This window comes from Capra hircus, chromosome 15 (genome assembly GCF_001704415.2).
Source record: "Capra hircus breed San Clemente chromosome 15, ASM170441v1, whole genome shotgun sequence".
Lineage (NCBI taxonomy): Eukaryota > Metazoa > Chordata > Mammalia > Artiodactyla > Bovidae > Capra > Capra hircus.
Window position 1 is genome coordinate 1,067,194 of NC_030822.1, and position 7,975 is coordinate 1,075,168.

General features: G+C 45.2%; 2 pseudogenes across 1 annotated transcript; both read left to right on the top strand.

The window, feature by feature from the left end:
- On the top strand, positions 640–1,586 carry LOC102190979 (annotated as a pseudogene).
- LOC108637643 lies at positions 5,990–7,698 on the top strand (annotated as a pseudogene). The gene has a single exon (XR_001919188.1). The product of XR_001919188.1 is annotated as a dnaJ homolog subfamily A member 2 pseudogene (transcript).

The window sequence follows — 7,975 nt, forward strand, 5'->3', positions numbered from 1 at the left end:
AGAAGGTTTAATCCAGAGACTGTCCTCAGGCAGGACACATTATTGTTATATAATCCTAAGGAATGTCGAGAAGGAAAAGAATGTTTGTCCTTTCTTCCTCCTTGAGAATTCCAGACCCCTGTCTCCTTGGGGACTCCTAGACTTCTTATCAACCTGCCTAGGAAATGACTCTCTCAAAATTTTATCATAAAATCTTGAATTTGTGTAAACTAGTACCAGTTTTGGAGAAGGAAATGGAAACCCACTCCAGTACTCTTGCCTGGCAAATCCCATGGACAGGGGAGCCTTGTAGGCTGCTGTCTCTGGGATCACACAGAGTCGGACACGACTGAAGCGACTTAGCAGCAGCAGCCGCAGTACCAGTTTTCAGACAACAGTTTGGCAACATCTGTGTGTTTATGTGTGCACACATGTATGTGCAGAAAAAATTGCAAAAATATATCACAAACTATCAAGTGTGCTGCGAAATGGGATCCTCAATGTATTTTTTCACTAATTTTATAGTTTCTTATATTGACTATGAATAATCTTTGTCTAAAAATATGAAACTTTATCCAAAACAAACAGGTTTCATGATACTAAAATAGACAATCTTTACAACCCAAGAATCTTTCTGCAGTTTGAAGAAACTTCAAGACAATGGCTGCAGGAAGGAACAATACAACAGTCACCAAATTTATCCTCTTGGGATTTTCGGATTCTCCCAAGTTTAAGATTGCTCTCTTTGCCGTGTTCATGGGGACTTATGTCTTGACAGCGGCCTGGAACCTGGGTCTCATCATCCTGATTAGGAAGGACTCCCACCTACACACACCCATGTGCATCTTCCTCAGCAACTGACCCTTCTTAGATTCCTGCTCTGTCACTTCCATAACCCCCAGAATGCTCTCAGACTTCTTCAGGAAGCCTGCACTCACCTCCTTTCCGGGGTGCGCCATGCAGCACCTCTTGTTCTCTCGCCTGGGTCTGACTGTCTCCTGGCGGCCCTGGTTTATGCTCGCTACGTCACCATCTGCAGCCCTCTGCTCTGCACAGCAACTATGTCCCCCTCTCTCTGCGTGCAGACAGTGGCAGGATCGTGTATAGCTGGATTCCTTGGCTCGCTCGTTCAGTTGTGTGCCTTACTTCAGCTCCATTTCTGTGGACCGAATGTTATCCATCACTTCTTCTGTGACCTGCCTCAATGATTAGTCCTCTCCTGCTCCGAAACCTTCTTGCTACAAGTGATAAAATTCGTGATAGCAGCGATTTTTGCTGTGATCTCCATCTTAATCATCATGGTATCTTACAGTTACATCATTGCCACCATCCTGAAGATCAGCTCTGTTGAAGGCAGGGCCAAGGCCTTCAACACCTGGGCTTCCCACCTGAGAGCAGCGACCTTTTTCTTTGGATCAGGCCTCTTCGTCTACACGCACCCCAGAGCCGGCAATTCTCTGGGCTACGACAAGATAGCCTCGATCTTCTAGACGGTGGTGATCCCCATGTTGAATCCTTTGATTTACAGTCTGAGGAACAAGGAAATCAAAGATGCTCTAAAAGGTGTAAGAAGAAGGGAATGTTTTCCCATTGTCATGGTTAACTAAAGGTCTGGGAGCCTCATGACCTGTCGACCAGAAGTTTCCAGACTATGCAAGGGAAATGAATGTAACATTATTCAGCAGGGTTTCAAGTGAGTCAGTCCATCTAAATCCACACTGGCTCAGTGCCGTGCAAATCCTGCAGTTTCTTTCAGTCTTGATCATTGACTCTCCTTTCTTACACCAGCAATGACTTCACAAAGCACTTAATGTATTAATTTTTATGTCCATATAACCTTCAACTTCTCAGTAATTGACCCTTGCATACTCTTTCAGAATTTCAGACTGCAGGCTGGAGGGGGTGGGAGTAAATACAAGGTCAGGAGAAAATTTTTCTCATACACAACATTGCAAGTAGAACAATGACCGCTTTGCCACAGCCTGCAAACTCTCCAGGTGCCTACGCGACTCCAGGTGATGAAAACACGGATGTGGAGAGAAGCACAACTTTACACTTTGACATAACTTGCATGCCGTGGAACACACCATGAGCAGTGTAGGCTAGAATTTGTTTTCTGGGTTACTGTTTTTAGCACCTAATGTCAACAGTTGAATGAACAAGGGGATTTCCATGCTACTATGCTGACTATGGGAGAGCTAAAATACAAAGAAAAGAAGTGATCTTTTGAATTCTGAAGTACATTGACAAGATTCTTTTCAATATACTTTCAAAACTGAAAGTCGCTCAGTCGTGTCCGACTCTTTGCGACCCCATGGACTATCCAGCCCAGGGATTCTCCAGGCCAGAATCCTGGAGTGGATAACCTTACCTCCTCCAGGGAATCCTCCCAACCCAGGGACTGAACCCAGGTTTCCCACATGCAGGCTGATTCTTTACCAACTGAGCCGCGAGGGAAGCCCAGTTGAAAAGATTGCGTTTCTGTTATTATGGCAGATGGAATGGTATAGATGTACCCACCACTGTGAAACAACTAAAGACATTGGACAGAATGGCTTTAGAAAATACTTTTAAATACACTTATGAGCAGGCAAGGAAAGAAAAGGAAATCTCCAACTTTCAAATATAAAGAACAGTCAGGAATGCTGAGAGTGAAGGCAGCCCTGCATATGACTCTCACTTCGGGGAATTTGCTGAGCTCTCGTGATATTTGGCTTGTCTGTTTGTTTTTACTTTTTACTGGCATATAGCCAGCCGGTTAAGAAGATTGTGATAGTTTCAGGTGAACAGCAAATGTACTGAGCCACGCATTCACATGTGCCCGTTCTCCTCCAAGCTCTCCTCCCACCCAGGCTGCCAGATAACACGGAGCACAGTTTCCTGCGTTAGACGGTAGGTCCTGGGTTGTCCCTTTCAAATACGTACCCCAGTATGTACATGTCCATCCCAAGCTCCCTAACTATCCCTCCCCCATCCGCCCTTTCCCTGGCAACCATGAATTCTTTCTCTAAGTCTGTGAGTCTCTTTCTGTTTTGTACGCATGCTCATTTGTATCATTTATTTTTAGATTATGCATGTAAGAAACATGATATTTTTCCTTCTCTGTCTGACATACTTCTTCATTCAGTGTGACAGTCCATGTCACTACAAATTGGCCTGTGTTTCGATAAACACACAAGAGAGACTTGGAGAGAAGAGAGACCAAGCCCAAACTCTCAGGGAGCATTTAATTGGAGACCCAGACATCCATACGAGAGTCCAGCAGACTAGACTTTGGTACGAGAGGAAATTAAGGGGAAAAAAAAAATTCCTATCTCAGGAAAAAGAGATCTTAACTTTCTGAGGCTTTGTAATCACAGACTCTCACGGAGGTTCGTGGTCTGAATTTACACAACCAGTGTAGATAAAGGAACCTTACCTGAGAATTAATTTTAGAGCAACCTCAGCTTGTTAGTACCCCCAAGTACCAACCAAAAGCAAATGCAAATTCTCTCAGGATTCTTAGGAGAAAATCTGAAACCGAAGCTCAGATAATTCTCCCAAACAACTTTCTGAAGAAAAGCAGGTCGCACCAATCTTAAAGTACAGAAAGAAATAAGACCTAATGGTCGGTCATGTCAAAACTGTGAAGTCAGGAACGGCAACTGTATCAATACACAGATAAATTATAGACGGCTGGTCAAGGATAGGGAGGGGAACTGAAAATATCTTTAAAGATCAGGAGAATGAGGCTAACTGAGGATTTCTGCGTCTGGCAATGTGCTGAATTATATGCTAGAATGACCCTCGTAAGTAAAACAACTGAAATGCTGAATTTGAAACAAAATCATCTTTTAAATGAACTTCCAGTTAACTTCCTGAAAAGGAGGAATAAGCTAAGCCCTCAGATGAAGTGAAACCAGGAACCCAGGGAAGTAAACAGGCACTAAAAATAGCTTTCACCTTGGAGAGCCCACTGAGAGCTGGCCCTGACTTCTGCCACGGAGACTGCGAGGCTGCTGAGGATTCAGAAGACTCAGCTCACGTCCCGGTGAACTGGAAGGCTGCACCCTCAGGATAAAGTGGCAAGGATCCCACAGGTTACGTTCAAGAACAAAGAGAGCAGTTCAGGGGGGAAATAAAGCACAAGCACAGACCTCTATACGGAGTCAAACCCCTAACACTGAGAACTGGCGGCGGGGAGAATAGTCCCTATGAAACAGATCTGCAGGACCTTCAGATGCTGGCACTATGGGTAAAGAGGATAAGTCAGGTAGGACTAGCCATGGCCAAACACAGACTCAGTACCAGTCAGACTCCCCAGGTGGCGCAGCGGGAAAGAACCCGCTTGTCAATGCGGGAGGCGCAAGAGACGCAAGTGCGATCCCTGGGTCAGGAAGACCCCCTGGAGGAGCAGATGGCAACATGTTTAAGGACTCTTGCCTGGAAAAATTTATGGACAGGGGAGCCTGGCAGACTACAGCCCGATAAACAGAACTGCGACATCTTCAGATACTGGCCTTCTTGGTAAAGAGGATAAGGCAGTTAGGACTAGCCACGGTGAGACACAGATGAAATCTCCCCTCAAAAGAGATAGTCCCTCTTCAAAGGGAGAAATACTGAGAACAGGTCAGAGACCCGGTGACTCTGAGCACTGAAAGCTGGGGGATTAAAAGGCAGAGGGTTGCCATCTGCCGCAACATGGGAGGAGCACGAAGGCACATGCTGAGCGAGGAAGTCAGAGAAAGACAAGGACATGCGGTCTCACTGCGGGGACTCTAAAAACAAGCGTCTGCAGACACAGACAGTAGAGTGGTGCTGCTGAGGCGGGGAGTGGGAGGAGGCAAACAGGTAAAGAGAATTGAAAAGTACGAAATTCCACTTTTAAAATAAATAAATTACGGGGTGCAGAGCACAGCATCTGGAGGAGGGCATGGCAACCCTCTCCAGTGTCCTCGCCTGCAGAATCCTGTGGGCAGAGGAGCCTGGCGGGCTACAGTCCATGGGGTGGCAAAGGGTCGGACACAGCTGAGCAGCTGGGGAGAGAGAGGAGAGAGAGAGGGAGAGAGAGAGAGAGAGAGAGCGCAGCCCGGTGACTATATGACTGCACTGTATGTTTAAAGTATTGTTAACAGAATAAATCTTCAAAGTCTCCATCACAGATTTCCCCGGTGGTCCAGTGGTAAAGAATCCACCTGCCAGTGCAGCAGACATGGGTTTGACCCCTGGTCCGGGAAGACTGCACATGCCACGGGGCAACGGAGCCCGTGTGCCACAGCCACTGACGTCCACGCACCCTGGAGCCTGCTCTGCAAGGAGAGAAGCCGCTGCAGTGGGGAGCCGGCGGACCCCAGCTGGAGAGTGGCATCCACTCGCTGCAGCTGGATGGAGCCCACACAGCAGCAAAGACCCCAGACAGCCAATGGGAAATGAGTTAAAACCATTAAAAAGCTTTCATCATAAGAAAATGAAGCTATAGCTATGTGGTCTTCGATGTTAACTGGGCGCTGGGGTGAGCCCTTCGCTACGTATGCAAACGCTGAATCCTTATGCTGTACCACCGAAACGAGTATGTTATGTCAATGATGCTTCCAAAAAAGCGAAAGGGGGTTGATATATCCATGCAGGGGAATGTTATTTGGCCACAAAAAGGAGTGAGGCACTGACATTCACTACCATGTAGATGAACCTTGGAAACACCGTGACAAGTTGAAAGAGCCGCTACCACGGGCCATGTGCTGCATGGTTCTGTTTCAATGAAATTTTCGGAACAAGCAGATCTATAAGACAGAAAATAGATTATGGGGAAATAATCTAATAATAATGATAATAGTGGTTGTCTAGGGATAAGGGGATGGAGAGGAATGGGAGGTGAATCCTAGTGAATATACGTGAAAATATTTGATGAAAATTAGATTGTGGGGATGGTTGGAATCTCGGTGGATATACTGAAAGTCACTGAACTGAATGCTTTAAAAGGATGAATTTTATAATATGGGAAATAGACCTCAGTAAGGCTGCATTTGTTTGCTTGTTTTTTAAAGAAAGAGGGCCCGGCCGGCCGCCATGGCGAACGTGGCCGACACGAAACTGTACGACATCCTGAGCGTCCCGCCTGGCGCCAGCGAGAACGAGCTGAAGAAGGCGTACAGAAAGTTAGCCAAAGAATACCATCCTGATAAGAATCCAAATGCTGGTGACAAATTCAAAGAAATAAGTTTTGCCTATGAAGTACTATCAAATCCTGAGAAGCGTGAACTTTATGACAGATATGGAGAACAAGGTCTTCGGGAAGGTAGCGGTGGAGGTGGTGGCATGGATGACATTTTCTCTCACATCTTTGGTGGAGGATTATTTAGCTTCATGGGTAATCAGACCAGAAGTCGAAATGGCAGGAGAAGAGGAGAAGACATGATGCATCCACTTAAAGTATCTTTAGAAGACCTGTATAATGGCAAGACAACCAAACTACAACTTAGCAAGAATGTACTCTGTAGTGCTTGCAGTGGCCAAGGTGGGAAGTCTGGAGCTGTTCAGAAGTGTAGTGCTTGTCGGGGTCGAGGTGTACGCATCATGATCAGACAGCTGGCTCCAGGGATGGTACAGCAGATGCAGTCTGTGTGTTCTGACTGTAATGGAGAAGGAGAGGTAATTAATGAAAAGGACCGCTGTAAAAAATGTGAAGGGAAGAAAGTGATTAAAGAAGTCAAGATTCTTGAAGTCCATGTAGACAAAGGCATGAAACATGGACAGAGAATTACATTTACTGGGGAAGCAGACCAGGCCCCAGGAGTGGAACCAGGAGACATTGTTCTTTTGCTACAAGAAAAGGAGCATGAGGTGTTCCAGAGAGATGGGAATGATTTGCACATGACATATAAGATAGGACTTGTTGAAGCTCTTTGTGGATTTCAGTTCACATTTAAGCACCTTGATGGACGTCAGATTGTGGTGAAATATCCCCCTGGCAAAGTAATTGAACAGGATGTGTTCGTGTAGTTCGAGGTGAAGGAATGCCACAATATCGTAATCCCTTTGAAAAAGGTGATCTTTACATAAAGTTTGATGTGCAGTTTCCTGAAAACAACTGGATCAACCCAGATAAACTTTCTGAGTTAGAAGATCTTCTGCCATCTAGACCAGAAGTTCCAAATATTATTGGAGACACTGAGGAGGTAGAGCTTCAAGAATTCGATAGCACTCGGGGCTCTGGAGGCGGCCAGAGGCGTGAAGCCTATAATGATAGCTCTGATGAGGAAAGCAGTAGCCATCACGGACCAGGAGTGCAATGTGCCCATCAGTAAACTCTGCAAACAGATTGCACAGGGGGAGTTTCTTTCCACATTGGCCTGGTTTGTTTTCTGCAATCCAGCTGGAGCGTCTGGTCAACCCAGATGAACTGATGGACATCTGTTGGTCTATGTGTAACTTTTAAAATTGGTATAGTATCTACAGAGTGTATAATTTAAACTAACCACAAAGCTTTACATCTTCATTTCGACTGTTCTATAGCAGAATAAAGCACTTGAAAGGAAGCAAGACTCCCTTTCACACATGGGTTATAAGTTTCAGTCCTGATATCTGTGCTTGATTTTTATCAGTTTTGTGTAGATTTTATGTTTCATATTTTAAATTCAATTCCCACATTGTAAAGTTTGTGTACAGTTTGTCCTGAAGCTTTGTGTTTGGCTGCACCTGCGTAAGCTGCTACAAATAGAATAAAGAATTTCATAGCCTGTATCTATCATTTAGATGCATGGGAAAATGGGCTTTGCACACAATGGGTTTGGAGCTGACTGGGAACAATGGAGAAAATATCATTAGCTGAGCTGTGGTTGTAAAGTTTTGGGCGGGGTTGGGGGATGTTTCTTTTTCTTTCTTTCTTTCTCCCCCGCCCCACCTGTTTTTTTTTTCTTTTTTTACCATCTTGTGAAAGGTTTCTGGAACTGAATAATAAAAAGCAGTTGGTGTAAAAAAAAAAAAATAAAGAAAGAGGCTGGGAAGTACACGTGACCAA